The sequence below is a fragment of the Equus asinus genome, chromosome 6, assembly GCF_041296235.1.
Source record: "Equus asinus isolate D_3611 breed Donkey chromosome 6, EquAss-T2T_v2, whole genome shotgun sequence".
Taxonomy (NCBI): domain Eukaryota; kingdom Metazoa; phylum Chordata; class Mammalia; order Perissodactyla; family Equidae; genus Equus; species Equus asinus.
This window is the reverse complement of record NC_091795.1, coordinates 67,519,612-67,529,494: the sequence shown is the minus strand read 5'-3', so window position 1 is coordinate 67,529,494 and position 9,883 is coordinate 67,519,612. Positions and strand designations below refer to the sequence as shown.

The following is a 9,883-nucleotide window of genomic DNA, read 5'->3' as shown; positions in this document are numbered from 1 at the left end:
CAGAAATTGCTTCTATCTTCCCATACCCTGCCCTCTACAAATTACCACCAGAATTAGACCAAAGGCCTCAGGAATCTCCAAGGGACAGCAGGGGGCAGGGGGCAGATTTTCTCTTTCAGTTGATTGTTTTCTGATTACTTTAGGCCTGGTCTAGTCAAGCTGAATCCATCAGTCAGTGGGCAGTGGGTGGGGAGAGGTACAGACATAGAAGGATATCTAGGATGCTTAAAACCTTGGTGCAAAAAGAAAGGTATGAGAGGCTAAAGCGAAGAAGGAGATGCCATTGCACAAAGTTAGGGGATCTAAAGAGTCCCCTAGGTACCAGAAGGACCAATGTAGTAAGAATTTTAAGAGGTGATAAAGGTAACATGCTGTCAAAGAAGGCAGATACGGCTAAAGAAACAAGTGAAATTAATTCCTTTCTCAAGCCACCATAAATGCGAATGGCTACCAGATGGTCAGACAGAAATACCTGTCCACAGGCTGCCGGAGAAAAAAAAATAGATGCAAGAAGAAATCAGATCCTCCACTGAGCAGGTGAGCAGGAAATTAAAATATCTGTACACTGACCACAACACAAGACCACACACATTCATGAAGAGGCTGTCAGGAAGACAGTGTGAGTAGGAGTTAGCATCTATCCTCTGCTGGCCCTCACCCAGAAAGCAGAGGGAAAACCCATTAGAGAAAACCCAGCAATTCCAACAGAGATGAAGATGGGACAGCAGAGCCCCAGGCCACTGAGGGGAAACTAGCACAGAGCCCAGAATAACATATCACTAGACCAAGTAACAATATCTTTTCCTGAGCACTTACTATGTACCAGGCACTTTGCTGGGATCTTTCTATGTGTCATAGGCAGCTTCCGAAATGGCTCTACTGTGTACTCCCTTCTTCTTAAATGTGGGCTGGGCCTAGTGACTTACTTCTAACAAAATCTGGCAAAAGTGATGGGATGTCACATACTCCTATCAAAAATCTCCCTGAATTTGTGCTTCACAGACTCCACTCTGGCCATCGGTGACTTAATCCTCATCCTCTCCTTCAATCATCTTTTCTGTGCCCTTGTGGCTATATTCCTCATGGAAGATAGAAACACACACACACACACACACACACACACACACACATACACACGTGCTCCTGGAGAAAGCAGGAGCTCAGCCTCCTCTTGCCATTGTTCGACTCCTTCCCAATCAATCTCCTGCCAACCACAAATTAGCATTCCACAGGCATTTACAGTGCAGCCCCCAGGGGTAGATAGAAGCTGCTAATCCTTCGGAAGGGGCACTGGTACAATAGAGAGAGGCCCGAAGCCTCACCCCAACCAGTGAGTGCTCCTTTGCACTACATCCAGCTCCTTTGTGAGCTGTCCAAGTCAACCACAGATGGCCAAGTTACTGAGCCTCAAGCAAGCAGGAGACAGTAGGAGCCCAAGGAGCTCCACGCTTTGCAAACAGATGCATGACACATATTCCTGAGACTCCATCCCCAGCAGAAGACTCCCTTGGGCTGGATTCCCTCTCAGAGCTTCCAGCCTGGTCCTTGTCGGTGAACTCTTCCATTTTCTATTAATGGTTAACGGGTTATGAAGAGTTCCAAGTGGGACCAACCTGGAGCACGAAACGCCCTGAGGCCAGACCTTCTCCTTCCTCTCAGCAATTTGGATTAACAAACCCAGAGGGGGTTTTTTGTTCGTTTTCTTTTCTTTTTCTTTAGAGACTGATTTGGCCTTGTGAAGTCTGATTGAACTTCCTGATCCCAAAGGAAGGCAGCCCTGGCTGGGTTCCCCGGGTCACTGGGTCATTTTTATCCCGAAAGGCTGCCTTTCTTCAGGCCCCAGGGGCCCCTGCAAATGCAGCCCTTCCTGCTGCAGTCCCAAAGGCTGGCTTTTGCAGCAGTCGCCTCTGAAGCTCCCTGCCCTTATCCCGCAGCTGGGTCTGGAAAGGAGGGGAGCTTGCAAGAGGGGAAACCTCTTATCAGAAACACTTCCTGCCTAGTCCCTCCCGACCCTGCATACTACAGCCCTTCCCTGGCCAGTTGGGCCACCAACATCGGCCCCAGCAACCACTTCATAAAGGATCTGCAAGGCAGGGTCCCCCAAACCTGTCTCTACTCCAGATTCTTCTCCATCCACACTGTCTCCCTTCTCCAGGGAGCTCATGGTTTCTTACAGGCCACCCAAAACGGCTCAATCACTGAAAACCACAGAAGGAAGTCAGGTGGAACCGGAAAGAAAGAAGATAAAACGCAGGTAAGGATTTTTAGTTCAAATAGAAAATGTGACTCACCACTGGAGTTCTGCCCACCTCCTCTAGGACCCTGCCGTCTATCTCTGACAAAGAGAGAAACACAGGCAAGAGGCAGGTGAGAGAAAGGCCTGTGCACCTGTGAGTGTCTGTGTGCGTGTCTATGCTACCCCATCTGTATGTTGAGGGCCGTGTGTGCTGCGTGTGGAATTGAAGCCCTTTGGACTATTACGGGTTTGTGTGCTGAAGGGTTGGGAGCTGAGGGCCAGTAGGTCTAGGGCCAGCCCAGTACAGCTGTGCTCACCAGGTCACCGAGTTTCTAGGTTCCTCTCCCCTCCCCACCCCTGGGGCACTCTCATCCCACCCCTCCCCAGGGCCTACTCTGGCCTTCTGTCTCCTGCCCCCAGCTTGCTGTGTGGTCTGAGGCCTCTGCCACAGAAGAGAGCGAGGGAGGGAGAGAGGGATGGGCCGGCATGTTTACAGTCAAGCATAACTGAACCTTTATTTTAAATAAATAAAACTCGTAGCCAGTTTTTACTTCCCTTTTCTTTCAAAACACTGTTTTCTCCCTCCCCCTCCTCCCCCCTCCTCCTCCTCCTCCTTCTCAACATGGATGAGCCATTATCTGTGGGGCCACCCAGGGAGGGGCTGTGGGAGGGGGAAGGCACGGAGGCCAGGCTGACCCTGATGCTCAGTGTCTTCTCAGGTCATGTGACACTCCTCCCTTCTCTCTCAAATGCCCACAGAGCCCCTGGGGTTCTTATGAATTCAGGGATGTCCGGGTCTGAGGAATAGAGACTAAACAGGAAGCCCAGACCCCATCATCAGCATGTTGTCCATCTGTTCTCCCAGTCATAGAGTTACCCCCACCCCCCACTCCACTATGAAATTGCTACCCATCTGTCTTCCACTTTGGCCTGTCATCTCTCTGTCTCCCCTGTTGGACCCCCATCCATCTGTCCCTCCCACAGGACAACCGTCTCTCAGTATCTCTTTTGGATCGTCATAAATCCACCTTCCCCATGAGATGTTCCATCTGTCCATCATCCCATTGGCCTGTCATTTCATCCAATCCCCTTGATCATGCTTTTTTGTCCACCTGTCTCCCCTCATTGGATATACTTCTGCCCATCTGTCTCCCTGAATGGGGCCAGCAACAGTGGGTCTCTGAGATATAGGAACAGTTGGGATTCTGTTCTGATTTTGATCCCAGCAACAATAATAGTAGCTACCATCAATCAAGTGTCCACTGTGTGCCAGACTCTCTGCATGTATTATCCCCTTTCATCCTCCAACAGCCCTATGAGCATGTGTTTATTATTTTCCCCCATTTTACCAGTAAGGAAACTGAGGCTCGGAAGGGTTAAGTGTCTTGCCTAAGGTCACATAGCTCCTGGTGGCAGACATGTGGTCCAGAAACAGCTCTATCCTTACTCCTCCACCCCCAGGATGTAAGAGTCCCCCTCCCATGGCCTCTCTGCACATTAAATTTACACTTTGCTGCTGGATGTTTTCAGACTGATGAAGTTTCCTCCCTGCCCTGGCTTTGCACAAAAAAGTGAAGGAAGAAAAGCAGCCAGATGTGAGAGGGATTCGAAGGTCCTGGGGTGGGGGGCGGGGGGATGGAGAGTGATGTTAAATAAACATCCAATGATATTCTTTCTGCAAAACGATCCATTTTCATGGCACCCAGGAGTTCGTCCAAGGGTCTCTGGGTCACTGGGGAAAAGCGTTCCGTGTGTTTTGGCTCCATATTCTTCCATTGGCCACAAAGAGCTAATTCTTCCAATTAATGAAATCAGCACTGCTGATGGAGATGTACTGACAAATTATTTCCAAGATGAATGCATTCACACCGATGGTGGAGCTGATAGGCCTGAAGGATTTGGAGGGTACAGCCTGAAGGTCCCCCACTAGCCAGACACTGAGGTCATTCATGATGGCCAGGATGTTGGCTAGGGCCTCAAGGGACACCTTTCTCTGCCTGGAGTCATGGAGGCTGGACTGGGTTGTCTGTGTTGAGGGGCTGCCTATCAATGGGCTTCTGTATGGCCCCGGCAGGGCCCCGGCACCCCTCCCCTCTTCCCCAGTGCCCCAGCCAAGTCTCCTTCAGGGCCTAGTCTGAAGGGCCTATTCAGCATTTAGGATTCCCTGATGGGAAATGAAAAGGAGACAGACAGATGCTTCCGTGGAGCTGAGGAAAAGCTGGAGGCCTGGAGACAGGAAGGGAAGCCTGAGGCCACAAAGGAGGAGCCCAGTGAGAAGAAAGAAGAAAGGCTAGAGGTCCCGTGGGATGAGAAAGAAAGAAAGGAAGGGAGGAGGGGACGGAGGGTGGGAGGACCAGATAGGGAGGGGAGGAGGCCGGAAGGAGGCCCCTAGGCAGAGGGAGAGATCCCTGTTGGGAGACGGAGCAGTGCCAGAAAGCAGTGTGGGATTTTTTAAAGCCACAGATTTAATTTCCTGATGATGTTTTTTTCAGGCTGATATTAGCAGCATTTTTCATTCCCTGAGCAGATCTGCCAGTTGCAGAAAACTGATCCAAAGTGTGCTCGGGGACAGGGCTGAGCCTTTACCTGGACAGGCCCACAAGGACGGCCCAAGGTCAAGCCAACATTTCATCTCCTTTGTGAACCCCTAGAAAATAGGACAGATTATGGCCAGTCCTGGAGGAGGAGGAGGAATAGTTTCTAGGTAGCTCTGGGGAATAAGTGACAATCTGAAGCCAGGGGCCAGGTTAACTGTGTTAAACTAGCTGGGGTGGTTTCTGTTTTCCTGCCTGAACCCCGACTGAATCAGTGTTCTGAGCTTTGAGGATTACAAACTAGGAACTAAAGGAACCAAAGCCCAAACTCCCCCCAGAGCACTCGACAGTACCACCAAGCATCTTTCTAACGCCTTGTTTCCATGCTCAGAATCGATCTGTGCAGTCCTGGGCTTAACAAAGTCCACACTCTGAGCCAGGAAAGCAAGGTCCTCAAGAGCCCAGATACCCAGTGTGATCCAAGACCAGCAGCTTGGGCATCCCCGGGGGCTGGCACCACAGACTCCTGGAGCAGAAGCTGCATTTAACTAGATGCCCAGGTCACCCATGTGCACTTGACAGTATGAGAAGCCCTGTTCCTGAGTGCTTCCAACCCACTCCAGCTAATCTGCTGCCACCCATGGAGGAGAACTGTTTCCCCAACAAACTGAAATTGTGACATTCTCCAAACTCACCTTTCGTTTTTCCAGTTCTGAGCACTGGTTCATGTCATCCCTTCCATCTTGAAGTGGCTTCCCCCTACACCTACTTAGGAAATCTCGCCCACATTTTAAGACCCAACTCAAATGCTATCCCTCCAGGGAGTCCTTCCCATCACTCCCTTCTCTTGCCAAAGGTTAGAACTTTGACTGCAGTTGGCTTGGATCACCCATGGAGTGGTTTTCACTTTCTGTCCTGTATTTCAGCTACTCATGAACTTATCAAGGGGCGGTATTTTGTGGTGGTTTACAGGACTTCCTAGGTTCAAATCCTTGTCCCTCTGCTTCCTCCTAACTGTGGCACTCAACAAGTACTTAATCTCTTTGGACCTCAGTTTCTTCATCTACAAAATGAGGGTAGTAATTATACCTACTCAAAGAGTTGTAAGGACTTTTAAAATATATTTATTGCATGCCTATATGCCAAGCAATGGCACGTAGAATGGGCTCAATAAATGATTGTCAAGGGAATGAAATGATCCAAAGAATGGTATTCCTCATCGCAGAGGAAAGAAGAGATACTATCCATAAACCTCACAGTTTATCCAACATGGTGCAGTCTTCCCAAGGCTGACTGATTGTTTTGTGTCCCTTTTCCTGGAAACATAATTTGTTTTTTAAAAGAATCAACAATTGTTGTTTTTCTAATAATCACTGATTAAAATTCCTGCTTCTTCAATTTGGTTTCCATGCTGTCCTCTTATTGGCTTCTTTCTGTCCCACTCCCTGTTTCCTCTCTGAAAGCTCATTTTCTTTCAGTATCTTTTTAAATATTTCAACTGGTCGTAAGTATTTTACTTCCAACTTCTTTGTATAACTTAATCAACCATCTCATTAACATTCTTTTGACTCCCCAAAAATGTTTCTTAAAACTCTTATTCTATGTTTTTATCTCCAAGGGAATATTTTGGCTGGGTTTTCTACCAGGAATGACACAATTCTTTCCACAGCTATGCAGAGGGAGAATCTGAAAGTCAATAGAGTCACATCGTCTTGATCCTACACCCAAAGAATTCCTCATATGTACAAGTCCCCAACTCTCCCTTGGCCATATTTCTCAATGCTGTCTCTATGAAAAATATTCTTTCTGGTTAAATACTTATGGAAAGTAAAATAAATAGCATAAAAGAAGCTCGCTCAAGATGGAGGTCATTCCAGAGTCTAGTTGCCTGGGATTACAATGGTCCCTGATACATAATATCAGACTCAATCATGGTTTTTTTGTTTGTTTGGGGTTTTTTTTTTGGTGAGGAAGATTGGCCCCAAGCTAACATCTGTTGCCAATCTTCCTCCTTTTGTTTCAGGAAGATTGTCACTGAGCTAACATCTGTGCCGATCTTCCTCTATTTTGTATGCGGGACACCGCCACAGCGTGGCTCGATGGACAGTGTGTAGGTCTGCACTCAGGATCCGAACCCATGAACCCCAGGCCACCAAAGCAAAGCACACAAACCTAACCACTATGGCACTGGGCTGGCCCTGCAATTATGGTATTTTTTATTTTAATCAATAAGCATTTTTAATTTCCTTTCAGAGTCTCATATGGTGACCTGGTTTGGTTTAGATGCAACTCAAATATCATCTGTCTCCCTTGGTGTGTCCCATCTGTAATTTTCATGTATCAATCTTCTTTTTATTATCCGGGGGGAAATATTGATCACTGCAACCAGGCTCTTCCCAGCCCAACAGAAAAAGAGCTTCCCTCTTCTTGCCACACTTACCCTAGCCTTAAGAAGGGAAGAAAGAGCCAATTAAAGCCACTTGTTTGAGATTTCAAGGAACTGGGGAGAAATGGGACCTCAGGCAAGTGGGAATGTGATCTACATGGGAAATCTCTGAGAGGACACCTGCTCCTCCATCGGTCTTTGTCTCCGAGGCTCCAGGAGGTGCAGCCCCAAGGGAGTGGCTTCTTGTTGGGAAGCGGGACAAACAAGCATAGGGACAGAGGGCTCTGTCTGTGGGAAAAGGACAATCGGTGAACTTTCAAGCCCAGAGGCTGGGGGCAAGGCTTACAATTTGAGCTAGATGTCTGGAAACTCAATATTGCCCAGAGTATCGATTACCTCACAGACTCAGATCCTCTGCCGCTCAGAGGGTAGGAGTAGCCGGGCCAGTCTCTGACATGAAACTCTCTGTGCACCTTTTAATTAGCTCAAAAAAAATGTGCATCAGAGACTCCTAGAAAGGGAGATTGTTCTGCCTGTTTGAAGGACACAGGAGTCATCAAGATAGGAATTTGAGTATGACAAAAATATCAAGAGTTTCCCATGTCTGCCTCGGCCCGGGGAATTAAACAGCAGTGGGTTCATTGTTTAAATCTCAGGATTGGGATCATCGCTCCACACCAAATTCCTGCTCAGAGACTCTTTTCCAAAGAAAATCATATGAACTTTGCCTGCCCTGCCTGCTGTTTTGATGTCAAACATCTTTGGTACCCAAGCATCAAAATGTGAGGAACTGTCAGGTCTTGATTCTATATAGGTTGATAATTACAGATACATGGTTGAGTTACAGAATTCTACTTAACATCTGGGTGTGAACTCTCTCCAGTCACTTGAGCCTGCCACTAGACCAACTGTCTGAAGCCTTCATCCAGGTATTCTCCATCAACATTTAGTATGGACCTACCAATATGCTTGACGCTACTCTAGGCTCTTGGGATACAAATAACCAAGACATGGTCACTATCCTCAAGAGGTTATTTTTCTAGTAGAGAATACAGATCTGTGAATTACCACAATCAAACTAGTTAACACACTATCCATCACCTCCCATAGTTATGTTTTCATGCATAGTAAGAACACTTGAGATTTACTCTCTTAGCAAATTTCAAGTATATAATTCATTATTATTAACTACAGTCATCATGCTTCACATTAAGTTTCCAGAACTCATTCATCTTATAAGTGAAAGTTTGTGCCCTTTGATCAATATCTGCTCTTTTTACACACCACCAAGCCTCTGGTAGTCACCATTCTACTCTCTGTTACCATGAGTTCAACCTTTTTTTTTCTTTTTTAGATTCTGTATATAAATGAGATCATGCAATATTTGTCTTCCATGTCTGGCTTATTTCATTTAGCGTAATGTCCTCCATGTTCATGCACGTTGTCATAAGTGACAGGATTTCCTTATTTTTCAAGGCTGAATAATATTCTATTGTAGATATATACCACATTTTCTTTAACCATTCATCTGTCAATGGACACTTAGGTTGTTTCCATCTTACAATATGACATGCTTTGGTAAACTTTGGGCTAAGTACTTATGATAGCCAGCCTCCAAGATGGGCCTCAATGATCCTCACCTCCTGGTATTCACATGCTTGTATAGTGCCCTTCTACAATGAAAAGGGCTGACACGTGTCTAATAGAATTTATGGAAAAAGTGGTGTGTGACTTCCGAGGCTAGGCCATAAATGATATTACAACTTCCACCTTGCTTTCTCTTAGATCAGTCACCCCAGGAAAATCCAGCTGCCGTGTAGTAAATACACTCAAGAAGCCGTATGGGTAGGTCCACATGGAGAAGAACTGAGGCCTCCCACCATTGACCAACGAGGAACTGAAACCTCTGCCAAAGGCCAAGTGACTCATCTTGGAAGCACAGCCTCCAGTTTCAGACAAGTCTTCAGATCATTGCAACTTCAGGAGAAACCTCAAGCCAGAACCACTCAGCTAAGCCGTTCCCAAGTTCCTGACCCACAGAAACTGTGTGCAATACGGTTGATTGTTGGTTTAAGCCACTAAATTTGGGTTAATTTGTTATGCAGCAAAAGATAACTAATACAGTGCTTTGGTTCATTATCTATTGAATCGTCATACCAGTTCTATTGAGTACTTATTCTTGTCCCAACTTTACAGATGAGGAAATTGGGATTTAAAGAGGTTAAAATAAGAAGTAAAACCAGAGCTGAAATCTAAGTCTTCTGCTCTTCAAAGGCTGTGTTCTTTCCTCTGTTCAATAAAGTGTTTTTAGTGCAAATGTAGACAACTATACAGGGAACAAAAGGTCACAGCGGGAGAATTAGTGAGTTCTACATGGAAAGTCTGGAATCAGAGGTGAGAAGGAGGCAGGCAAGACTTGTTAGAGGATGTAAGACTTGCAGTGGAAATGAAGGGCGACCACATGTTCACCAGGTGGGCAGCAGGCAGAGGGATTCCAGAGGGAACAGCATTAGCAGAGGCATGGAGACTCCAATAGTCTGGGGTCTTCAGAACCTGCCTGGAGTTTCTAGAAAAATCAAGGCCTTGTGGCTGGTTCTCCAGGGGAAAATCTTGGTTCCAGCCCAAGATCTGCTCTTGCAGTCCCAGGACCCCAAAAATCACTGGACCTCATGGCTTTTCCACACAGTGCTGCCCCAGTCCGTACTTTCGACTAACTCAAATCCCCTT

The 9,883-nt window shown here is 46.7% G+C and overlaps 1 long non-coding RNA gene across 1 annotated transcript; it reads left to right on the top strand.

The window, feature by feature from the left end:
• Positions 1–1,894: 1,894 nt before the first annotated feature.
• On the top strand, positions 1,895–9,295 carry LOC123286328 (uncharacterized). The gene is made up of 2 exons (XR_006528623.2): positions 1,895–2,254; positions 8,942–9,295. It is a non-coding gene; the product is annotated as an uncharacterized lncRNA (long non-coding RNA).
• The last annotated feature ends 588 nt before the right edge of the window (positions 9,296–9,883 follow it).